Raw genomic sequence first — 26,240 nt, 5'->3', positions numbered from 1 at the left:
TACGTAGGAAATTTGATTCCTATTGGACATTGTACATTTAACTTCCTGGAAGATTCACGCAGGCGCACTATTGCCGTAGCTCAGTAGCCGTCATCATTCCTTAGCAAAGGTAATCTAAAGCGCCTTGTTTTTGTTTACAGCTTAATAGGAGAGGCTGATGCATCGCTACATGTTATTTATGTAAGCAAGTGATTTGTATGAATATATTTATAAAAATAGTTATGTCTTTTTTTGCCATTTGAAGCACCTGTAGTTTAGCACGCTAACTTTAGCTAGCCATCATTACCCAAAAAGCACAACAATCTACTAGCCATAGAAATTGAATGAATCATTGTATATCTATACATCTAAGCCCGTATGATACATTTCATTGTAAAGAACATGACACAGTACTTACAATAAATCATATTTTTAGGTAACCTGATTTATGATTCCTCCATACTATTATTCTCAGGGAAAATATGGATAGCAACGAGACTCCTGCACAGAGGCCAGTCACCCTGGACATCACAGGGGCAGTGGAGGTTGAACCCAGCCTGAGTGAAGACCGTATCCCTCCAGAGCCAGTCCCCACCCTCTCGCCCTCCTCTGATGTCCTGTTCCAGGAGGAGAGCATTGACCTGGGGTGCGAGTCCTTCATCACTCCCCAAGAGGACAGCCACAGCACACCCTCAGAGAGCCTGATGGACAAGCTCAACGACCAGATGATGGAGAGTGTCATGATCTCTGACTCCACCAACAACAGTGAGGAGGACCATATCGTTCCCATGGACAACCTGCTGGAGCAATTTGAGGAGAGAGAGGAGGAGCCAGCAGCAGCAGTGGTTAAAGAGACCTCAGTGGAGAAAGAGAAGAAGGAGGAGAAAGTGGATGATCTGATTGGACAAGAGACTACTGAGATCAAGATAGAGGCTGCGATGATACAGACAAATCCAGTAGCCTCTAGCCCTGAGGAAACAGTGGATGATGTGAAACCAGAGCTAACTACTGAAGAGCAGGATTTTGTCACCATCTCCGCTGTAACCCCAGAGGACAGCACCCCCAGCCCAGGCACCCCTAAGCATGAGGCAGCACCCCTGGAGGCCAGCAATAAATCAAATCAAATGTATTTATATAGCCCTTCTTATATCAGCTGATATCTCAAAGTGCTGTACAGAAACCCAGCCTAAAACCCCAAACAGCAAGCAATGCTGGTGTAGAAGCATGGTGGCTAGGAAAAACTCCTAGAAAGGCCGAAACCTAGAGAGGAACCAGGCTATGAGGGGTGGCCAGTCCTCTTCTGGCTGTGCCGGGTGGAGATTATAACAGAACATGGCCAAGATGTTCAAATGTTCGTAAATGACCAGCATGGTCCAATAATAGTAGTCACAGTAGTTGTCGAGGGTGCAACAAGTCAGAACCTCAGGAGTAAATGTCAGTTGGCTTTTCATAGCCGATCATTGAGAGTGTCTCTACCGCTCCTGCTGTCTCTAGAGAGTTGAAAACAGCGGGTCTGGGACAGGTAGCACGTCCGGTGAACAGGTCAGGGTTCCATAGCCGCAGGCAGCCATGACATACCCGCAACAGCTATATCTAGTCTTGTTGTACAATGAAGTGGATAATTTGCTTTTTTGTAGACCTATACCTCAACATTTTTTGCGACCTACTCGCCTACCTGTGTGACTGTGTGTGTGTTTCAGGGGAACGCTGTGAAGGACCTGATGATGCGTCTCATGGGGGAGCAGGCAACTATGAAGAGACGTGTCCTTATAGCCAACTCTGTTGAACAATCCTTCCTGGGCGTCAAACAACTAATTGTGAGTCAATGTGCGTGCATGTTAATGTTGGTGCAAACAGGGATTTTATACATCTACATGTAGTGCCTTGTTAGAAACAACTTATTTTCATGCCGGCTTGGCTTACTCATGGGCAATTCCACGGTAGTTCCACCATATACCTCTTTCACCTTTAGATCGCTGTACTTCTACTTATTCAGTGATAGAAGACCGTGTAAATGGCTATGTTTTCTGCTTTTGGGTAGTGTGCATGCAGCAGATAGATACCCTTGATATTATGTGATGACTACCTGGAGTATGCCACACCTTCCTCATAGAATGGTGTTGTTAATAGCACAGCTCCATAAAATACCCTATCATTTCTCTGGCTCACCTCTCTCCCCTACCCCTACATATAGCATGAAGATTAGTCTGAATAGCGACCACTCCTCCCCATCACCCTATCCTCCTTCCTCCATCTTAGCTGCTGACCCGCAAACGACCCTGACCTGCACTTGGTATTTAAAAAGTATGCACCATAGCAGCCGGCAGAGAGATGGAGAGAGAATAGAAGGGAGGGAGGAGATCCTCCAGGCTCTGAGTTCTCTCCTGCTGTGCCGATGTATAATGCATGGGAGCTGTGTACATATTTCAAGGCCTTCTGGTCTCTACTTACACAAACACACACATCTGGTGCTGGACTGCAGTCTGCCAGGATGCACACATACACACCCTCTCACAGAGTAGACCACTTGACCGAAGGCTGAAAATACCACCTGGTGTGTGTGCGTCATTGACTCTACCGATGCACACCAGCCAGTGTGGGTGGCCCCCCAGTGTAAAGAGGGAGTGAAGGAGAAAAATAAAAAGAGAAGTAGAGTGAGTCAGGCAGGTCTGTTGAAATGTCAGTGGGCTTTGTTCCTCACAGCTCCAGACTGACTCAGCCAGTCAACCTTACACTGATCAATACATGTGATTGATTGCACCAAATTTGAGACAACCGGGTAGTCTCTTTCTCGATTCGCTCAGTAAATGTTGGCAAGGTGTGTGTGTGTGTGTGTGTGTGTGTGTGTGTGTGTGTGTGTGTGTGTGTGTGTGTGTGTGTGTGTGTGTGTGTGTGTGTGTGTGTGTGTGTGTGTGTGTGTGTGTGTGTGGTTGTACAGAGCTGTGTGTACCCTGGGGTTGTACTGACTAGTGAGATGTGCGTGTGTGTGTACACTTCTCCCCCCTGATTCTTGGGGCTGCTGGGAGCTGGCAGTGACTCATGCTGCAGTGCCAGAGTGTGACTGCACCCACTGCCACTGCCTCCACACTCCCTCTGAGAACACACAAACGCTGGCTCACACAGAGGGAGGAGCACAGAGATGAGGGAAGGGAAGAAGAAAGGGGAGAGGAAAGATAGAGGGAGTATGACAGAAGAGATGGGGATTGAAGAGAGAAGGGAGGGAAGAAGATTTAAGCGAGGGATAAAGAGGAGGAAGTAGCCTCTGTGGTAAGAGTGAGGTTTTGAGAACAGATGCTGTGTTCTCTCTCTCCTCTATCTCCATCATTCAATCCCCTGCTGATCCACAGACAGTGGCAGTAGTGATATGCACCACTGAGTGAACATTATTCACATGTGGTAGAGCTCAACTAACATCTTATTAGCACCAACTTTACATACAGTAACTGAGTCCAAATGTCATAGCTACACACTGTCACTTTAAATGGAACTGACCCCAACCCTGTAGAATGTTGTGGAGAGGTCCTCTTTGTCTCTGCTGGATTAGCTGTCCTCTGTCCCTCAAGTTCATTGTGTCTCTTCCTTCTACCCCTCTCTCTTTTCTTCCTTTCAGGGCTAGTGATCCGTCTGTCCTCTGTCCCTCAGGTTCTCTCTCTCCTTCTACCCCTCTCTCTTTTCTTCCTTTCAGGGCTAGTGACCCGTCTGTCCTCTCCCCTGAGTCAGCATTTCCCCTCTTGCTCAGCAGGGCTCAAGGCCTCCCTCCCTCTCACCCCACCCTCATTTCCTTGGAGGCTTGTGTGTGTGACCTGTCTCTCCTCCGTCTCTTGTGGCCAATGTCTGCTGGCCACTGCCCGCTCTTGCACAGCATTATCCATGGCTTCTGTCTGTCACCTTCCCTCCCTCTGGTGACCTGTCTCCCCCTCTCCCGAATCCCTCTCCATAGTGATTCTGGCCAAGGGCCTATATTTCTCCCTGTGGCTAGTCGGCGTCCCCTCTCTCTCAGCAGGGCCCAGGGCTGGCTAATCTGTCACTTTGATTAGCCACCTCTCTCCTTCCCTTTCTCCCGCCATCCCTCTCCCTCTCTTCCTCTGCGGCCAATGAACTCTCTCTCCTACCAGTGTGCTGGTGTCTGGGCCTGTGTGCTGGGGCCAAATGTCCAGTGGAGGACAGGGCGGGGGCCAGGGGAGGTATGATCAACATCATCCCACATTACATGCTGACCACACCGCTCGCGTCGCAAAGTAAATGTAAACATACATGTTATTTAATTGCACCCACACTGCTCGCGCGTGCCAACGAGCGTCTGTGTTACTAAGGGCTAAAATAGAAGTCAATTCTATTTGTGACGCTGAACGTGGTGAAAGTCCTGCCTCTCCCATCTCCTCATTGGTTTATAGAACAGATACCCACATGCCATCTCCTCATTGGTTATACCCACGTGGGTGATTGAAAGATTAACTGAGTTTGGTCGGTCATTGTGGTAACTATGAAAGTTAGATGCCAATCGCCATATAAAGTCCAAAGAAGAAAAAGCCTGGAAGGAGGAGAGATGACTAGAAACGATTCGGTTGACAGTTTTATGTGTGGATTAATTGTCGGAGTAGAGGACCTTGCGCATTTCAGATAAAATAACTAAACGTTTATATCCCAGGACATATTAGCTAGCAACAGCAAGCTAGCTAAATAGGACAAATTAGCTAACAACTGCAAGCTAGCTAGCTAAATTGACATAAATGTTTAATGATTTTCGACCTGTCCCCAAATTAATATAATTGGTTCAGAGTTTGTTTTGATATTTCAACCTGCGTGTTGTGATCGCGTTTGGTGTGGGGGGACAAAATCTATTTGCGCACGGCCAGTTTGGGTACGGTGTTACTCCCACCTTGGCTGGGTCAGCCTCAGCCTTGATGCTCCCTCCCCTATGTAACCACATTGATCTGCGTTATAGCTACCTGGAGGTGTACAGCCAGAGAATTGTCATTACCTCAACAATCCTTTACAGCACTGAGACTTGGCTGTGCTAAGTCAGCGGTTTGTCTGTCTATCAGTGAATGACTGATGTCACCCAAAGGAGAATCGTTTGGAACTCTCCCAGACAGCCATTATAGCGTAATACATCGTTTCTATGCAAGCCCTAAGATAGTTACTTCACATATTTTCTGTTTCATTCTATTGTCCCAGGGCTCTAGATGTCTGGATGCCTTCAAATAGAAACTACTGTGGTCTTTAGGAACAGTCAGCCACCAGTCCATCCTCTGGCCTTGAGGCAAAGCCCAAGTCTGGCTCTCTCAGGGCCGCTAATACAAGGACTCCAGCCCTTCATCAAACCATCAAAGACAAGTTAACCAAGTTCCACACCTAGATGCTAGTGTATTGTTCATTCTGACTTCCTTACTTCTCTCCCCTCAGTATTCATTCAAAATGCTGTGGCTAAATTGAAGTGTCACTGGAACTTAGTATGTTATGCAGAACAGGGCCCGCAATAGGGCGAGAAGCCTTTCTACTGTGTTTGGCTGGAGGCTGGCACCTCGCGAGAGCCCTGGCAGTGGGCGTGCAGCCAGCTTTGTTTCGGGGCATTTTTACTTCACCAAAAGAAAATCTCTGAACTTGTGATCTTCAACACAATTAGAAATGCTCACCCCTTTTAAACCCACAATGCTGCTAATTGATAATCCAGCCTTCTCTGTGTTTGTATGAGTAGGGAATCCAGTGGCATTCTATTGAGCTCTTCTCCTATGGAGTTGGGATGGAGCTCCCTGGTGGCTGGCTGCCCAAGGCCTGCTTGGTTTCAACTGCTCTCCTATGGAATCACTCACTGTTACCCCTCAGAACTGTGGCTTGTCACACAGTGTATGATCTGACAATAGCTGACTTGTCAACCTCTTAGTTATCTCTCCCCCAGCTGTGTGTTTGTGTGCATGCACATGTCTATGCTCTTAAGGGCTTCTGTAGAACCTTTTAGTATAGGTGAATTAAAAGGGATGAGCTAAAATTAAGTTGATTCCCTGGCTGGTGTCTGTGTGCAAACACTATGCACGGCTAATCCACTTCCTTCTCCAGTGTGAGAGACGAGGGAGTGTTAATTTAGCCCTGCACTGTGGCCCTGCTCAATACACATTGTGTTCATCGGCATTTCCTCATTCAATTTCAGCCAATATAATCTGTATTTTATCTCATTCTCATTTGATTTGGGGGGGATCCGAGTACCTCTTATTGCAGATTATTATGAGTGGAGCTAAATGATCAATCCTGGCATTATCACTACTGTTCTCTCTCCCACCTCTTCTAATTGAAATTACTCACACTTGGGATACACCATTCTATTATTCATGTTGTTGGGTGTTTTCTAGGGCTGGGAATTGCCAGGGACTTCACGATAGGATATTATCAAGATACTTAGATGCTGATACGATATGTAGGCCTATTGCGATATTGTGATATGATCTTTCAAACATATTGCTCACTATGCACTGTGTATACAAAACATTAAGAAAGCTATGATCTCTTATTGGTGTAAATTGTTAACCTCCAAAAGTCTAAGCTGTTGGGGGAGGTCTAAGCTAACATGGATTTGTTTTATGATTGTCATACTATGGAACATTTAGCTATTTGATTTAGAATTTTAGGACCCCTTTAGGTATGCATTTTTTGTGGATAAAATATGTAATTTGGCCTTTACTACTACAGCCCATAGACCCCTTTCTGTGTTTGCAAACATTGCCGCACGAGGGCGATGCGTGCAAGTTGGTGGCAGAACAAGAGGGAGTTGTTATTTTTTGTATCTTTTTTTAAAATGTAAACTTTAACCAGGCAACTCAGTTAAGAACAAATTCTTATTTACAATGACGGCCTACACTGGCCAAACCCGGACAACGCTGGGCCAATTTAGTGCTGCCCTATGGGACTCCCAATCACGGTCGGTTGTGATACAGCCTGGATTTGAACCAGGGTGTCTGGGTGTAGTGACGCCTCTAGCACTGAGATGCAGTGCCTTAGACCACTGCGCCACTCTTATAGAACGCTAGCAAAAAAAGCCTCTATTAACATGTTGCTTATGAGTGCGTTTCACACTACTTTTGGATTATAATTGGATTTTAAGCCTCGTATGAATGTCCTGTTTACTATGTTTGTGTCGTCATCGCAAATCAAAAAACACTTCAACCAGTAAATTGTCTCTTTGGCTAGCTATTGCTACAGCCTATATCAATGAGCGTTAGCATTCTAGCTAACAACTGCTCCATAAAAAAATATTTTTTACAAATATCACAACCAAATATATATTAGCGACTGTCCAAGCAAGAATCAAAACATCATTGAGAACCCAAAAAAGTTATTTTGTTTAGAACTAATAAAATCGTAAATCTACTGTAGGCTATGCTCAATATTAGGAAGGTGTTCCTTATGTTTAATATACTCTGTGTATGTCTGCTGCAGAGAGACTAGACAGAGCACGAGAACATTTGTTTTGATCAGTCATGGAAATAAAAGTGCTGAAAACATGTGGGCACACCATTTAAAAATACAATGGAGAACAAGCTATAGGAAGAACAATTGTTTGGGCGTAGGTACAGCCGACTAACTCTAGCTAACGCTACTTTTTATTTTATGACATTTTTTCTGATCAATACCTGGAGTCAAAATATCGATTATAATATTGTGATAGGTAACTGTTTAGATTTTTTTTCTTCCCATTACTAGTGTTTGGGTGTGCATAGGTGGGGTGACAGGACATCATGTTAGGTCATGAGCACACACAGTAAGCCTGGCTGGAAGCCTCGCTGACCAGGGATGGCACTACTTCTGATTTGCTGCCACTACATTGGGCTCTATGGTGGATATCCTAAGGGTGGTGTGAGCGTATGTACAGTACATCATAGACATCATAGAGCCTATCCCCAGTGAGTGCCAGAGCCAAATGCAGGGAGGGGGTGAGAAAGGGTTGCTGTTGTGAGGGCTGTGGGTTCTGTCTCAGTGGCTGCAGCTGCTTCTGGCCGTCTCCCTGCCTCTCGTTTTCGGCTTCATTTCACCCCCTAATGAAGATTTAGAGGCACCCCTGGCAAGGGGGTGAGGGGGAGAGGGAGTGTGTACGTGAGGGAGAGCAAGGGAGGAAGAGACTGGGGGGACTGAGAGAAAGGATGTCTTTCACTAGCTACGTTTCCATCCAATTGGCAACAGATTTTGAAGGAATTATTCTAAAATCTGCCTTAGAACAATAAGCACATTTTCCCACCAAAGATGTATTTCCATCCATTGTACTTGTAGCAGACAAAAGGCTGTGCTTAATGACGTAGAGCACATAAAAATAGCTTTTGCGGTTAAATTCCCATGTACAGAATAAAAAAGACAAGTTAAATGGGTTTCCGTTGCATTTTCAACTCTACTGATGGTTTTCGCACATTGTTTTGCCTTATATAGCGAAATGTTGCATCATATAGCATGTGTGCCCACTCTGGTATTGGCACGTGCGCTCCAGCCAGCAGCTCACAGATACAGTGAGGGTATAGCCTATATGATGATGTTATTCTGGACAAAATTATTTTCATTTGTCAGATGGCAGCCAAACATTGATGATCATGTCACCAGAATAAGCAACTGGATATTTATTGAAAAGGAGCATCAAGCTCATCACCTTGCACATTCACTACCCTGTGAAGTTCATCATTTATTTCATCTGTAGCCTAATAAACTGCTTGCTTTCCTGACGAGTCGTAGTGGGAGTACCACACATGTCATCGTGTGACTTTAATGTTACTTTGATATAATGGTTATTATATCAATATTTGCGCATGAAAGCCTTTCCACCAACATTTCTCACATAGTAAATGTTACCAAAAGAAAAACATCCAACCTTTTTCTACCGTGTTTTGTCAACATTTGGAAAGTTTACCAACAAAAGTTCTGTTTCCATCAGGCCTGTCATGACATGTTTTATCTGACATGTACTTTACTGGCATAAAAAGGTTAGATGGAAACCTGGTTAGTGTCCCAGTGAAATCTCTTATGATGGACCACCTCTGCTCCAGTATAGGAAGGAAACTGTCTATTGTGACTGGTCTCTCCCTCTCTCTATTCAATTCAAAGGGCTTTATTTTCATGGGAAACATATGTTTACATTGCCAAAGCAAGTGAAATACATAATAAACAATACAAAATTAACAGTAAACATTACACTCACAAACGTTCCAAACGAATAGAGACATTTCAAATGTCCTATTATAGTTTTATACAGTGTTGTAACGATGTGCCAATAGTTAAAGTACAAAGGGGAAAATAAATAATCATAAATATGGGTTGTATTTACAATGGTGTTTGTTCTTCACTGGTTGCCCTTTTCTTGTGGCAACAGGTCACAAATCTTGCTGCTGTGATGCACACTGCTATTTCACCAAATAGATATGGGAGTTTATCTAAACCGAAGAAAAAAAATGGAATTCTTTGTGGGTCAGTGTAATCTGAGGGAAATATGTGTCTCTAATATGGTCATACGTTTGGCAGGAGGTTAGGAAGTGCTGCTCAGTTTCCACCTCATTTTGTGGCCAGTGTGCACATAGCCTCTTCTCTTGAGAGCCAGGTCTTCCGACAGTGGCATCTCTCAATGGCAAGGCTATGCTCACTGACTCTGTACATACAGTACCAGTCAAAAGTTTGGAAACACCTACTCATTATTTTTACTATTTTCTACATTATAGAATATTAGTGAAGACATCAAAACTATGAAATAACACATGTGCAATTATGTAGTAACCAAAATAGTGTTAAGCAAATCAAAATATATTTTTGATTTGAGATTCTTCAAAGTAGCCACTATTTTCGTTGATGACAGCTTTGCACACTCTTGACAACATTCTTGAAGGAGATCCCACATATGCTGAGCACTTGTAGGCTGCTTTTCCTTCATTCTGCAGTCCAACTCATCCCAAACCATCTCAGTTGGATTGAGGTCGGATGATTGTGGAGGCCAGATAATCTGATGCAGCACTCCATCACTCTCCTTCTTGGTCAAATAGTCCTTACACAGCCTGGAGGTGTATTTGGTCATTGTCCTGTTGAAAAACAAATGACACTCCCACTAAGCCCAAACCAGATGGGATGGCGTACTGCTGCAGAATGCTGTGGTAGCCATGCTGGTTAAGTGTGCCTTAAATTCTAAATAAATCAGTGTCACCAGCAAAGCACCCACACACCATCACACCTCCTCCTCCATGCTTCACGGTGGGAATCACTCATGCGGAGGTCATCACAAAGACACGGCGGTTGGAACCAAAAATCTAAAATTTGGACTCCAGACCAAAGGACACATTTTTATTATTTGTGTCCTTTAGTAGTGGTTTCTTTGCAGCAATTTGACCACGGAGACCTTATTAACGCAGTCTCCTCTGAACAGTTGATGTTGATGTCTGTTACTTGAACTCTGTGAAGCATTTATTTGGGCTGAAATCTGAGGTGCAGTTAATTCTCATGAATTTATTAACTTATCCTCTGCAGCAGAGGTAACTCTGGGTCTTAATTTCCTGTGGTGGTCCTCATGAGAGCCAGTTTCATCATAGCGCTTAGTTTTTGTGACTGCATATTTCGGATTGACTGACCTTCATGTCTTAAAGTAATTATGGACTGTCGTTTCTCTTTGTTTATTTGAGTTGTTCTTGCCATAATATGGACTTGGTCTTTCACCAAATAGGGCTATCTTCTGTATACCACCCATACCTTGTCACAACACAACTGATTGGCTCAAATGCATTAAGAAGGAAAGAAATTCCACAAATTAACTTTTAACAAGGGACACCTGTTAATTGAAATGCATTCCAGGTGACTACCTCATGAAGCTGGTTAAGAGAATGCCACGATTGTGCAAAGCTTTCATCAAGGCAAAGGGTGGCTACTTTGAAGAATGTCAAATGTAAAATATATTTAGATTTTTTTTTAACACTTTTTTTGGTTACTACATTATTCCATATGTGATACTTCATAGTTTTGATGGCTTCTATTATTTTATAATGTAAAAAATAGTAAAAAATAAAGAAAAGCCCTTGAATGAGTAGGTGTGTCCAAACCTTTGACTGGTACTGTATTTAAATAAGGTATTTTTTTTTCTTTTTAATATATTTTCAAAAATGTCAACTTTTTTTGCTTTGTCATTTTGGGGTATTGTGTGTAGATTGAGGGAAAAAATCTAATTTAATTCGTTTTGGAATACGGCTGTAATGTAACAATGTGGAAACAGGGAAGGGGTCTGAATACTTTCCAAATGCACTGTATGTTTTTTTTATAGAGCCGAAAAGATTTTGAGAAGTGGTTTATCCTTTTTGGATAGGTAGCTCTTCGCGTTGTTGTTTGTTTAGTGTGTTCCAATTTTCCCAGAAGTGGTTAGATTCTATGGATTCTTCAATTACATTGAGCTGATATCTGATGTGCTGTTCCTTCTTTTTTCTTAGTGTATGTGTCTGTCTGTGTGTGTATGTATGTATATATTTGTTGTTGCCCAATAGTTTTTTGTTAGGTTTCTACACTACTTTCCTTACATCTAAAGCGTTTCTTAATAGGATGTGGTTTGTTCGGCTTTGATGCCTCATGATTGTGACTTGCTCTGTTCAATTAGGCTGTGATCTGATAGGGGTGTCAGTGGGCTGACTGAACGCTATGAGAAACTGGGTTGAGGTCAGTAATAAAGTAGTCTCCATTAAGGCCTACTACTGCCAAGGGATGAGCTATAGGTGTACCTAGAGTAGGAGTCCCCTCAAAGCCTACCATGGACTATGTACATACCCAACATGTGAGAGAGCTGCAGGAGTTGTGACCCGTTTTTGTTGGTTGTATTGTGTCTAGGGGGGGGCGTATTGGGAGGGAATGCTGTCACCTGCAGGTAGGTGTTCCCTGTGTGCTGAGAATGTTGGGTTCTTGTCCAGTTCTGGCGTTTAGGTCACCGCAGACTGGTACATGTCACTGGGCCTGGACATTTTTGCCCTCTCACTCTAGGATGGAGAAGCTGTCATCATTAACGTATGGGGATTCTAGTGGAGGGATATAAATAGCACACAGGAGGACATTTTTCTCTGTTGAGATAATTTCCTTATTCATTTCTAGCCATATGTACAATGTTCCTGTTTTCATTAATTTAATGGAGTGGGTTAAGTCTGATCTATACCAAATCAGCATACCATTTGAGTCTCCTCCCTGTCTAACACCTTGTAGTTTGGTAGATGGGAGACCAGCTCTCTGTAACTTAGAGGGCAACCTGTGGGTCCGTCTCCTCTTTACCATGTTTCTTGCAGGATGACATGTGTCTGGATTCCTGCTCTTTAGACCAAAAGTATATGACCTAAGACCTTGTATATTCTAGGATGAGATAGTAAAGCTTTGTGGTCCATAGTGTCCAGTGTTCTTATTTGTGTGGTTTAGGCTTGGACCAATATTTGTGAGCAGAGCATGCTGAGTATCTGATACATGCCTCTTAGGTCTCAGGATGGGGCTTGGGTGGGTGTAGGAGTGGGGGTTGTGCCTGTTGCTCTGCTCAAGGCCTGGGTCTATGTGTGATTGTCATGTGGGGGCAGGAGGGGCACAGGGCTGATCTGGGGGGACCTATTTGGTTTGTGGCCATGGTTAGTTTGGGAGGGTGTTAACTGGTTGGGGTGTGGGGGTGGATGTCCTTGGTGGTGCTGTGTTCTGGATGTGCCTGGTGGTGCTGTGGTCTAGATGTAGGTCCTCTCGGCGTGGGTCCTCTAGGTGCAGGTCTGGGGGGGAGGGGCTCGCAGGTCTGGGGGGGGGGGGGGTGACCATTGCGCCTGTGTGAGGTGCTGGGGCTGCGGTTGAAGGCAATGTCTTCAAATCAAATGTTATTTGTCACATACACATGGTTACCAGATGTTAATGCGAGTGTAGCGAAATGCTAACCAATGAGTAATCTAACCTAACAATCTCACAACAACTACCTTATACGCACAAGTGTAAAGGGATAAAGAATATGTACATAAAGATAAATGAATGAGTGATGGTACAGAACGGCATAGGCAAGATGCAGTAGATGGTATCGAGTACAGTATATACGTATGAGATGAGTAATGTAGGGTATTAAAACATATAAAAGTGTCATTGTTTAAAGTGGCTAGTGATACATTTTTTACATCAATTATTTGTTTGCCCCCGGTGATGGTAGTTTGCCCCCGGTGATGCGTTGTGTAGACCTCACTACCCTCTGGAGAGCCTTACGGTTGTGGGCGGAGCAGTTGCCGTACCAGGCGGTGATACAGCCCGACAGGATGATCTCGATTGTGCATCTGTAGAAGTTTGTGAGTGCTTTTGGTGACAAGCCAAATTTCTTCAGCCTCCTGATGTTGAAGAGGCGCTGCTGCGCCTTCTTCACCACGCTGTCTGTGTGGGTGGACTAATTCAGTTTGTCCGTGATGTGTACGCCAAGGAACTTAACTTACTACCCTCTCCACTACTGTCCTGTCGATGTGGATAGGGGGGTGCTCCCTCTGCTGTTTCCTGAAGTCTACGATCATCTCCTTTGTTTTGTTGACGTTGAGTGTGAGGTTATTTTCCTGACACCACATTCCGAGGGCCCTCACCTCCTCCCTGTAGGCCGTCTCGTCGTTGTTGGTAATCAAGCCTACCACTATAGTGTCGTCTGCAAACTTGATGATTGAGTTGGAGGCGTGCATGGCCACGCAGTCGTGGGTGAACAGAGAGTACAGGAGAGGGCTCAGAACGCACCCTTGTGGGGCCCCAGTGTTGAGGATCAGCGGGGTGGAGATGTTGTTACCTACCCTCACCACTTGGGGGCGGCCCGTCAGGAAGTCCAGTACCCAGTTGCACAGGGCGGGGTCGACACCCAGGGTTTCGACCCCGAAGGGACTGCTGCTTTGTAGAGGTGGACCTGGTCATAAAGGCTCTTCAAGTCCAGGGTGGAGTGGTGGAGCAGGCAGACGTTAGGTTTTGAGGCACAGTCACGGGAAATGCTTGCGTATACCTGCTGTATGGTAGCAGAATGAACGTATTTTCGTGGTAGCAGGGCGGGGAACGTAGAAGAACATGTTTCAATCACTCCTTGTGTGCTGTGGCAACCCCTTTCCTGCTGTGCTCTAACATAGTTTGTGCCTGTGTGAATGTGGCTGGGGGACCCTAGTTGGTCCTTAGATAGCAAGTTTAGGGCGTGCTGGGTGTTTGGGCACCAGAGTTTAGCCACTGGGTGTTTTCTTCTATCTATTTCCCATTGGAGCCCTTAAGGACAATCTGTGGCTTTTGTGTGCCCTCAGTGGGTGTGAAAGGATTTTCATGGGGGATGCTAGGAGGGGGTAGGGTCTGCTGGGTTGGTGGTTCTTCATTTGTCTGTTCTGCTGTTGTGTGGAGGGAGGGCTGTGGTCAGGATCTGGGGTGGGCTGTTCAGCTGTGGTATCGAGGCTGGCTGTCTTTCTCTCTCTTTCTCTAGTGTGTAATTCTCTGATGCCTAATTAGGTGGCTGGCTGTGATGAATGGCACTTTGCCGTGCAGTTAAAACCCAATATCCAGGCTGACCTTGTCATGCTTACTGATGGGGAGGCTCGGATGTACACACCCTCTTACCCCCCCACCCCCCCGTCCTCTGTACTGTACCTACCCCCTCCTGCGGAGACATCTGTTGCTTTAATGTGTGTGTCCCCTCACATTGTACCTTACTCAGTGTTTCCCCGACCTTTGGCTGACCTTCACCAGCACCACCACTCTACCATCACAAATAAAATATAGAAATATAAGATGTCCTTTTTAACTGTTTTTCGCCAGCCAGGGGTTGGTTCATTTTGGGGGTCATTGTGTCCAGTGTCCGTGTCTGTCCTCTCACCTTGTCTGGTGGTTTTGTTGAAACAGCTGTGTCCCCCTCCTGTGCACCTGTAGAGCACTAAGAACTGGCGCGCCGCAGTGGACCTGACCGGCAGACTGCTGACAGCTCATGGTCAGGGCTACGGCAAGGCTGGCCAGCCCTCCAGCCACACCACTGACTCACTACAGGTACCTGTGTGTTTGTCTGTTCTGTCTGTCTAGGTTTCTGTGTTGCAATAGAAGTGTGGTACTGGTGCATATGTCTGTGTGACAGTGTTTTTGTGTGTGGTCATGTTTCTGTTTTACATATGTACTTGCTTCAATTCAACCACAAGCGAATTAGTGATGTTGGGCACTGATGTTGGGTGATTAGGCCTGGCTTTCAGTCGGCGTTCCAATTCATCCCAAAGGTGTTTGATGGAGTTGAGGTCAGGGCTCTGTGCAGGCCAGTCAAGTGTTTCCACATTGATCTTGATAAACCATTTCTGTATGGACTTTGCTTTGTGCATGGGGGCATTGTCATGCTGAAACAGGAAAGGGCTTTCCCCAAACTGTTGCCATTGTGTGTTATAGCGTTAAGATTTCCATTCACTGGAACTAAGGGGCCTAGCCCGAAACATGAAAAACAGCCCCAGACCATTATTCCTCCTCCACCAAACTTTACAGTTGGCACTATGCATTCGGGCAGGTAGCGTTCTACTGGCATTTGCCAGACCCAGATTCGTCCGTCAGACTGCCAGATGGTGAAGTGTGATTTATCACTCCAGAGAACACGTTTCCACTGCTTCAGAGTCCAATGGCGGCGAGCTTTAAATCACTCTAGCCTACACTTGGCATTGCGCATGGTGATCTTAGGCTTGTGTGCGGCTACTATTAAATGTGCCTGGCTTTATAAATCATCCATATATATATCTACAGAAATAAGACAGCTCCTGCTTCTGTTGTTTGTTTAATAGCCTACTGATTCCGTGAACACCAAGCCTCACGCAATGACATGTCAAGTAAACAATTTCACAAATTCGTCTGTTTTTAATCTTTGCTTTGCTGTAATAAAGGGTTTCTACTTTTCTTTCTCGTTTCAGCCTCTGGTATTATTTATAATTGATTTAGTGTTGTTTACTCTGTTCTAAATTGTCAGAAAAAATTATATTTATAATAATAATAATTCTCCTTTTTCTTGATCTCATCTTATTGTTGTTTTTATTATTATGATCATCTTTATAATAATAGGTAATGTCATTATCATTAGTAGGCGTACTATAACAGCCTTGTATAACCACCATTGAGCTGTAGGCCTAAGAGCACCTCCTGTTAAGTCTTAATACTGTAACTTACTGAGGCCGTTTTTAGTATTTCCTGTAATAAAGGCTTGACAAAAAAACTTTACAACAGACTTTCTGGTACACTTCTACTTTATTTAGTGTTGTTTATAATGTTTCAAACGGTCAGAAAAATGATATTGTCATCTAACAGCACCTGTTTGGCACACATAATATGCACACAGCACTTGTTCCTTACTTCCTTACCTTATTTATCTCCAGGATTTTTCCACACGTCTAACTTCCCCTTTACCTCATGAGCATCCAGTAGCCTAAATATTCCCCCGTTTCGAGTTTGTCCCGTCCTCTGCATCTATTTTGCCGTTTAGGTGTTCAGAGTTTGTTATAACCAATTTATTGATGTAATTATATGCTATTCTATAGGTCAGGCCCTATTGGTCACGTGCATGCTATGCATACATGTGTCACGTAAAGAGAGCAGGGTTGAGGGAATAGGGAATGTTTTTCCTAAACAAATGAGCGATTTCGGTAACAGAACTTTTCAGTGAGAAATAGCTGTTTTTAAAAATGATTGGTCGAAAGAACAGAGGACTCTTGATTGTATTTTATCGGGGACAGGCCTAATGTAGCTACGTGTCAGTACAGTGTCAGCAATAGAGGCAAGTCTAACATACTCTCCTGTCTGGCTGTGTGTGTGGCAGGGGGTGTGTGTGTGGCACAGCACGTGTGTCTGTGTGTGTTAGAGGAGAGGATGGGGGTGGGGGTGGAAGCCAGGAGCTGCCTGCACAAATTAGACTCCGGATGACAAGAGTGGGCTTACACACACACACACCACACACACTCCGACAGGAGGGCTGAGGCAGGCTAAGACACACACACAGAGGACGACCGTATCGGGCACGCACACATATGTAAAGTTGGTTATGTGTGTGTTGTTGCAGCTGTGGTTTGTTCGCCTGGCTCTGCTCACCAAGCTGGAGTCTGTTCCAGAAGGCTGAGATGGAACTGGAGCCGTTTGGAAACCTGGACCAACCTGATCTATACTCTGAATACTGGCATACTGTATATCCTGGGAGGAGAGGTACACACACCGAGTGTACAAAACATTAAGAACATCTTCCTAATATTGAGTTACACCCCCCTTTTGCCCTCAGAACAGACTCAATTCGTCGGACATGGACCGTACAAGGTGTTGAAAGCGTTCCACAGTTGTGTCAAGTTGGCCGGATGTCCTTTGGGTGGTGGAACGTTATTGATACACATGGGAAATAAGCATTTTGCTACACCCGCAATAACATCTGCTAAATATGTGTATGTGACCAATACAATGTGATTTGACAAAAACCAGTGCGGCTGCCACCTACTACCATACCCCGTTCAAAGGCACTTACATCTTTTGTCTTGCCCATTAAATACCCTTCTTTAACCTGAATGACACCAATAAGGGATCATAGCTTTCACCTGGATTCACCAGGTCAGTCTATGTCATGGAAGAGGATAATGTTCATGATGTTGTGTACACTCGGTGTATACTTCAAATAGTAAACAAACCAGTGGCTCTGACACAGATTAAACCATTAAAATACCCCAACCCTGCTAACAACCAAAGACAACACTTCAGTGCCACTGGTGTTGTTGTTTTTCCCGTTTAACTCTGCTTGAACAGCTCTCTGATGTAGTGCCATTGCTTTAGTCTTTACAGCCCTTTACAGAGGTTACTGTAGTTGAGGCAATCGCTATAGAGTCATGGCCATGGACACACACACACACACAGAGAGAGAACTGAGGTGAACATGTGAAGCTACACCAAACAGCAGTCCAAGGGGAGAGCAGATTGAATTTCCATTCCTCAATATGAAATGCTTTGGGCTGCCGTAGGTGCCTCCAGATGCTGGCAACTGCTTCCTGCCTGGCGTCAAAGTTTCAGATCTGAAGGACTGCTGCCCCCATCCAATATCTATTATCCATGATCTCACTCTTAGAAGGAACCTTAGTGGGCACCAAGCATCTCCTCTCAAACAACCAGGATATACTGTGGGAAAACAGAATCGGCTGATAATCTGTTTACAAAGTGAGAGGAAAAACTTTTTTTTTTAAATGTAAGGCTATTATTTTCAAGATCCTCATCCACCAGTCATAGGTTGTGGATAAATGATTGCGTGTGTCTTTAACTTGTCAGGATGAATCCAGGTTAACTCCTGACTCTTTGTACTGGAGAACATGGCTGTTCTCTCTGATGTCACCGTGTGTCACTGCAGAGCTGTAGAGAGAGGAGTCATGGGGGTTTTCAGGGGTGCTGCTGATTACCAGAGAAGCTGTACACAGAGACAGACAGAGAGAGGATGCTCTGTAGCCACCTGAATGTGTGTCTGATATCAGAGTCCTAGATCAGACTCTGAGTTTGGGCACATGTCTGACTGCTCACCTCTGGGTAGGGCCTTCCTTCCTCAGGGGAGAGGTGAGAGGAAGAAAGATAGAGGAAGAGAGAGAGTGTTGGATAGCTAGATAGAGGGAGAGAGAAGGCTTCCTGATTTGCAGCAAGCATTTCGCAATGCCATCCTTACGTTTCATCTGTGGGTGTATGTGAATGACGCGTGAAACCGCTCCCTCCTCTCTCAGGCTCCATGGTTCCGTTCTCGATGCAGGCGCTGCATGCAGAGCTGCCTCAGTACCTGGGGAAACCACAGGAGTCTCTGGACAGACTACACAGCATCAGGACTGTCTGTCAGACTGTGAGCACACACATCTATGTCTTCCTATACTTGTGAGGACATTTTGGGGACCAACAATAGATTCCCATTCAAAATCCTAACCTCAAACTTCTAACCCTAAAATAGGCTTTTATAAGTGAGGACTGACAAAATGTCCTCACTTCTCTGAATTTTAGTTGGTTTACTATTCTTGTGAGGACTTCTGGCATTCACAATTATAGTAAAACGTGTACACATACACGCATACATACACACACCAACTTTCTCTTGTGTCCTCATCACTTTTTTCTTCGAATAAGGTAGTGATGTGTTAATGACTACCTTGCTATGTGTGTGTCCCCTGTTTAAAACTTTCCAACTCCCTGTCTCAACTGATAGATTGTGGATGACCTAGAGCAGGGCTTGTCTGGGGACAGCAGTATGATCTACCTCCCCAGCAGAACAGACAAGGTACAGTACAGGCATATCGGACCTTCATTATCAGACACAGTGTTATTCACATCAGTCATTCCTTTCCTCTAGCTTTTAACAAGGTCACAAAACAACCATTAAGGTTTAAAAACCTATGCAACGACTTTTGGTGGTAAAGCCACAAATTTTCTGTCAAGCCCGTTTGGCAAAATAATGTCTTTTTTAGGAACTTATTCATAAACAAGGTTAGAAGATTGAGAAAATAAATCAATATATAAAACCTTGGTTACGTTGATCAACACTTCAATAATTGGATAAACAGATGACTGAGCTCAGGCTCTGTGTGTGCAGTATGTTTACTAGTCTCTCCTCTTGATCTGATAGTTGCAGCTGTCTGTCTGTGTCTATCTGTCTCCCTCTCCCACTGTCTCTCTCTCACTCTATCCCTCTCCCACTCTCTCCCTCTCCCACTGTCTGTCTGTCTCCCTCTCCCACTGTCTCTCTCTCCCTCTCCCACTGTCTGTCTGTCTCTCTCTCCCACTGTCTCCCTCTACCACTGTCTGTCTGTGTCTGTCTGTCTCTCTCTCCCTCTCCCACTGTCTCTCTCTCGCTCTCTCTCCCACTGTCTCTCTCTCGCTCTCTCCCGCTCCCACTGTCTGTCTGTCTTTCTCTCCCACTGTCTCCCTCTCCCACTGTCTGTCTGTCTCTCTCTCCCTCTCCCACATAGTCTGTCTGTCTGTCTCTCTCTCCCTCTCCCACTGTCTCTCTCTCGCTCTCTCCCTCTCCCACTGTCTCTCTCCCTCTCCCACTGTCTCTCGCTCTCTCCCTCTTCCACTGTCTGTCTGTGTCTCTGTCTCTCTCTCCCACTGTCTCGCTCTCCCTCTCCCACTGTCTCTCCCTCTCCCTCCCTCTTCCACTGTCTGTCTGTCTCTCTCTCTCCCACTGTCTCTCTCTCCCTCTCCCACTGTCTCTCCCACTGTCTCTCTCCCTCTCCCACTGTCTCTCTCTCGCGCTCTCCCTCTTCCACTGTCTCTCTGTCTCTCTGTGTCTCTCTCTCTCTCTCTCCCACTGTCTCTCTCTCTCCCACTGTCTCTCTCTCCCTCTCCAACTGTCTCCCTCTCCCTCTTCCACTGTCTCTCTCTCCCTCTTCCACTACCTGTCTGTGTCTGTCTGTCTCTCTCTCCCTCTCACACTGTCTCTCTCCCTCTCTCACTGTCTGTCTCTTTCTCTCTCACTGTCTGTCTCTTTCTCTCCCACTGTCTGTCTCTCTCCCTCTCCCACTGTCTGTCTCTCTCCCTCTCTCACTGTCTGTCTCTCTCCCTCTCCCACTGTCTTTCTCTCTCCCTCTCCCACTGTCTCTCTCTCTCCCACTGTCTCTCTCTCTCCCACTGTCTCTCTCTCTCTCCCACTGTCTCTCTCTCTCTCTCCCACTGTCTCTCGCTCTCTCCCTCTTCCACCGTCTGTCTGTGTCTCTGTCTCTCTCTCCCACTGTCTCTCTCTCCCTCTCCCACTGTCTCTCCCTCCCTCTTCGTCTGTCTGTCTGTCTCTCTCTCTCCCACTGTCTGTCTCTCTCCCTCTCTCACTGTCTGTCTCTTTCTCTCCCACTGTCTGTCTCTCTCCCTCTCTCACTCTGTCTCTTTCTCTCCCACTGTCTGTCTCTCTCCCACTGTCTGTCTCTCTCCTACTGTCTGTCTCTCTCCCACTGTCTGTCTCTCTCCCACTGTCTCTCTCTCTCCCTCTGTCTCTCTCTCTCCCACTGTCTCTCTCTCTCTCCCACTGTCTCTCTCTCTCCCACTGTCTGTCCCTCTCCCACTGTCTGTCTCTCTCCCACTGTCTGTCTCTCTCCCACTGTCTCTCTCTCTCCCACTGTCTGTCTCTCTCCCTCTCTCACTGTCTGTCTCATTCTCTCCCACTGTCTCTCTCTCTCCCACTGTCTCTCTCTCTCCCACTGTCTCTCTCTCTCTCCCACTGTCTCTCGCTCTCTCCCTCTTCCACCGTCTGTCTGTGTCTCTGTCTCTCTCTCCCACTGTCTCTCTCTCCCTCTCCCACTGTCTCTCCCTCCCTCTTCCACTGTCTGTCTGTCTGTCTCTCTCTCTCCCACTGTCTCTCTCTCCCTCTCCCACTGTCTGTCTCTCTCCCTCTCTCACTGCCTGTCTCTTTCTCTCCCACTGTCTGTCTCTCTCCCTCTCCCACTGTCTCTCTCTCTCTCCCACTGTCTCTCTCTCTCTCCCACTGTCTCTCGCTCTCTCCCTCTTCCACCGTCTGTCTGTGTCTCTGTCTCTCTCTCCCACTGTCTCTCTCTCCCTCTTCCACTGTCTGTCTGTCTGTCTCTCCCACTGTCTCTCTGTCTCTCTCCCTCTTGTCTGTCTGTCTCTCTCTCCCTCTCCCACTGTCTCTCCCACTGTCTCTCTCTCTCTCCCACTGTCTCTCTCTCTCTCCCACTGTCTGTCTGTCTGTCTCTCTCTCCCACTGTATGTCTCTCTCTCTCCCACTGTCTGTCTGTCTGTCTCTCTCTCCCACTGTATGTCTCTCTCTTTCTCTCCCACTGTATGTCTCTCTCTCTCCCAATGTATGTCTCTCTCTCCCACTGGCTGTGTGTCTCTCTCTCCCATTGTCTGTCTCTCTCTCTTTCTCCCACTGTCTCTCTCCCACTGTGTGTCTCTCTCTCCCTCTCTCTATCTCTCCCTCTCTCACTGTCTCAACAAAGACTTGGAACATCTCAATAGACCCCCACTGAGTGATTGTCTCAGTAAACTGAACCCACACAGGTTCACTATACACATACTGTACACACCAAGCACAATCAGGCCCATTCACACATGAATACACACCCACTGCAGATGAGTGCAAATAAGCCCAGTGACAGCCTATACAATTAGCCTGAGGAGAGAGACAGTGAGAGAGGGTGTCACAGTGCCTTCTCTCCCTCTATAATTCCTTCTCTCGGGTAATGAATTGATGGCTTGGAAGGTGATAGGAATACTAGTGTGATGAGGGGAGGGGTAGCTGGAGAGAAAAGGGAGGGGGTGCTATATTTGCACTCCCATGCATTTGGGGTGTGTTATGGTCAACTGTATTTTTGTACAGCGGAATATCGAATTAATGAATTAATTGTCCCGAAAGCTACCTGGGTAAATTAGTCAGAAATGACTGAAATTTAAACCAATTTGTCCTCTTGTGTGTTGCAGAATCTCTTCAGCTGTGGAGGTCTCGTCTGAGTCGGGTCATGTACTCCATGGCTAACTGTCTGCTCATGATGAAGGTGTGTGTGGTGTGTGTGTGTGTGTGAAGGGGAGGGACTAACACTCTGTGTAAGGAGAGCTGCACAGAACTACCATAGTCCCCTGTGTGTATGTACATGCTTTAACACACACATTCATCGACATAGTTAGACACATTCCTACATGCCCACAGTCACAGATTTACACACATGCCCGCCCAGGGCTGTCAGGAAGCTAGCGGAGCAATTAGAAGAATGGATGACGACCAGCGAGAGACACGGACACACACAATGGCTAATAAGGGTTATTAGGTTTTAGCAGCATTGTTTTGGTGCAGTGAGTGGGTGTGTTTGGAGATGTCTTGTCAGGTACGTGTGTCTGGATCAGTTCTCTTCATTCTACCTTTCCCCCAGTCCTGCTCTCTGTCTAGACACATTCGGACAGTGGAATAGCCAGGCGGATGCTAGCTAGAGCATGTCCTGCTCCAAGCCACTGTGTATCTGTCCTGCCAGTTGAAAACACCTTCAGTAGTATCATCACCCTCAGAGTCCAATGAAGAAACTGAATACTTCTGCTTGATGATCTGACTACCATGGACTGGAGTTTTACAGTAATTGATAGAGGCAGAACACTACCCGTCGAGGACCACACCGTGTCCGCCAGGCACAGGAGACATGATCATTTTGACAGGTTCTGTATCATCCTTTGATGAAGACTGCATTCATCATGTTTAATTGACTTCTATACTTTATACAGCACTAGAGAATCCTGTCTAATGATGTTGCTTGTTAGTGATTGTTGTGTGTAAGTGTTGTTTGTGTTGGTCTGTAGATGTACGATGGCAGACCACAGGCTTCCCAGAAGTATCCCGTAGGATCACCCTGGCTGGATTCTTTGTTAGTGAGAGAAATGGAGTAAGCAAGGGAAAGAGGGAGAGTGTGTTCTGTCTGGGGGACAATTGAAAGAGCTACGGTGCCATCAGCTGGTGATATTTATGTACACACAGACACACACTGCACCAACTCACCGCCCGACCTCTCTCCTATCCCCAGCTACATAGCAACCGTGCTCAGCAGTTCAGTCAGCATGTGAGCGATTTGATGTGTGGTAAAGAACAGCCATGGCTGGGGCACACTGTGACCAGGGACACCTTGCCCTGCTAATGGTCAATACACCTGATTTTATTCTCTCTCGCTCTCTCTCCCCCCCTCTCTCTTGTCTTTCTCTCTCCCTCCACCTCTCTTGTCTTTCTCTTCTCCCCCCTCTCTCATCTTCCCCCCCCCCCTCTCGTCTTTCCCTCTCCCTCCACCTCTCTCGTCTTTCTTTCTCTCTCCCCCCTCTCACTCTCTCCTCCCTCTCTCTTGTCTTTCTCACCCTCTCTACCCCTCTCACTCGTCTCTCTCCCCCCTCTTGTCTTTCTCTCTCCAGGACTATGTTCTAGCTGTAGAGACATATCACTCCATCATCCAGTACGAGCCCCAGCAGAGTGCAGCTGCTGAGTGGGATAGGACGCATATTCCTGCAGGTGAACACGCCTCTATTTGAACTACAACTACTTTTCCTCAACATAATGCCAATGTGTTTTTGGTTCCTCAACATAATGTGTTTTTGGTTCCTCAACATAATGCCAATATGTTTTTGGTTCCTCAACATAATGTGTTTTTGGTTCCTCAACATAATGCCAATGTGTTTTTGGTTCCTCAACATAATGCCAATGTGTTTTTGGTTCCTCAACATAATGCCAATGTGTTTTTGGTTCCTCAACATAATGTGTTTTTGGTTCCTCAACATAATGCCAATGTGTTTTTGGTTCCTCAACATAATGCCAATGTGTTTTTGGTTCCTCAACATAATACCAATGTGTTTTTGGTTCCTCAACATAATACCAATGTGTTTTTGGTTCCTCAACATAATGCCAATGTGTTTTTGGTTCCTCAACATTATGCCAATGTGTTTTTGGTTCCTCAACATAATGCCAATGTGTTTTTGGTTCCTCAACATAATGCCAATGTGTTTTTGGTTCCTCAACATAATGCCAATGTGTTTTTGGTTCCTCAACATAATGTGTTTTTGGTTCCTCAACATAATGCCAATGTGTTTTTGGTTCCTCAACATAATGCCAATGTGTTTTTGGTTCCTCAACATAATGCCAATGTGTTTTTGGTTCCTCAACATAATGCCAATGTGTTTTTGGTTCCTCAACATAATGCCAATGTGTTTTTGTTTGAATTATTATTTTGGACCAGATTGGAGACATTAAAACAGCAGTATTTCCCAGATGTGGAGAAAGCCTCTCTGGAGAAGGGAACTGGACCTACTGACACACGTGTTTTGATGAACAGGTACGAATGAGTGGAAATAATTACGTCTGAGATGAATGTATCTGTAATTCTGTCAGACTTCTCTCACAATTCTAGTATGTGAGTTGGAACAGGGGGTCACACTTGTGTATTTGCCACTTTGTGATGCTTTGCTAGGAGACACAACAGTGCCATTCACACTGTTGATTGACATTTCTGTTAATTCCTGTCACATGGCCGATTGTCACATCTTCACACAGAATCACTGAAGTAACCCAGCTGACTTGTGTATGGGTTTCAGGTCCTTCGTCTATCTCAGTCAGAACAACTACTCAGAGGCACTCTCCTCCTTTACAGAGGTCCTGAAGGTCAACCCCAAAAACCCTGTGGTAGGCGATCACGCAATCTCCAACAGTTTATGACACCTATACTTGATTAACTTACTCATACATTTTCTAGGATACATCAGAAGTCGTACATTCTTAGAGACTGTACATGAATGCACTCTAGTTTGAGACCGATCTCTCCCCTTGGCTGTATGGCATATCCCCTCTCTCCTCAGGCAAGAAAACAGCATCCCTCTCTTCTCCTAAGGCAATAACCGTGTCTTCTCCCCTCTCTCCCTTGACAAATAACATCTTTCTTATCTCTCCTCTCTGCAGAGCCCTTCTCCCTCAGGCAAATGACTCTTCACTCTCCCCTCTCTAAGTGCAATTAACTAATTTCTGCATTCTCCCCTCTCAGATTTACAATGCCTTTCTCCCTCTTTCAGTAGAGTAATACCACTTCTGCCCCTTTCTCTCCCTGCAGGTTGATAACTTCCCTCTCTCCTCTCTCCTATAGGTGAATAACAACGTGGCGGTGTGCCTGTTGTACCTGGGCCGTCTGAAGGAGTCCCTGAGCCAGCTGGAGGGCCTGGTGCAGCAGGACTCTGTCCTGTACCTCCAGGAGAGCATCCTCTTCAACCTCACCACCATGTACAAGCTGGAGTTGTCCCGAGCTGGAGCGTCCTCTTCAACCTCACCACCATGTACGAGCTGGAGTCGTCCCGCTCCACCCAGAAGAAACAGGCCCTGCTGGAGTCAGTGGCCTCCCGAGAGGGAGACTGCTTCAACACACAGTGCCTCAAACTGGTGTAGAGGGAACCAGGGAGGTATGGGACCCTTGTAGGTCACTATTAAGATTGGAACCAAACAATTGCCAGCACAGTGGGCCATCAGGAGGATAGTGTCCTAGTCTTGAGTTTCATAAGACTCCACTAAACAACATGGCCATTACCCTGCCTGAACTCCAGAGCAGGAACGCAAACTGTCCCTTCAGTGCAAATCCACTTCCCACGTTATAGTAGTAGTGATGCAAATGAAATGATTGTGTGACTCTGATAGCATATGTATGTGAATATATACAGAAGTGGGGGCTGCTGAGGGGAGGACGGCTCATAATGATGTCTGGAATGGAGTCAATGGAAAGGTATCATCCACATGGAAACCACGTCGTTGATGTGTTTGATACCATTCCATTGAATTCATTCCAGACATTATTATGAGC

The 26,240-nt window shown here is 45.7% G+C and overlaps 1 pseudogene; it reads left to right on the top strand.

Annotated features, from left to right (window-relative positions):
* The first annotated feature begins 77 nt into the window (after positions 1-77).
* Positions 78-25,831, top strand: LOC129811240 (trafficking protein particle complex subunit 12-like; annotated as a pseudogene).
* The last annotated feature ends 409 nt before the right edge of the window (positions 25,832-26,240 follow it).

This window comes from Salvelinus fontinalis, chromosome 15, assembly GCF_029448725.1.
Source record: "Salvelinus fontinalis isolate EN_2023a chromosome 15, ASM2944872v1, whole genome shotgun sequence".
In the NCBI taxonomy this organism is placed as follows: Eukaryota; Metazoa; Chordata; class Actinopteri; order Salmoniformes; family Salmonidae; genus Salvelinus; species Salvelinus fontinalis.
This window is presented reverse-complemented; position numbering and strand designations above follow the sequence as displayed.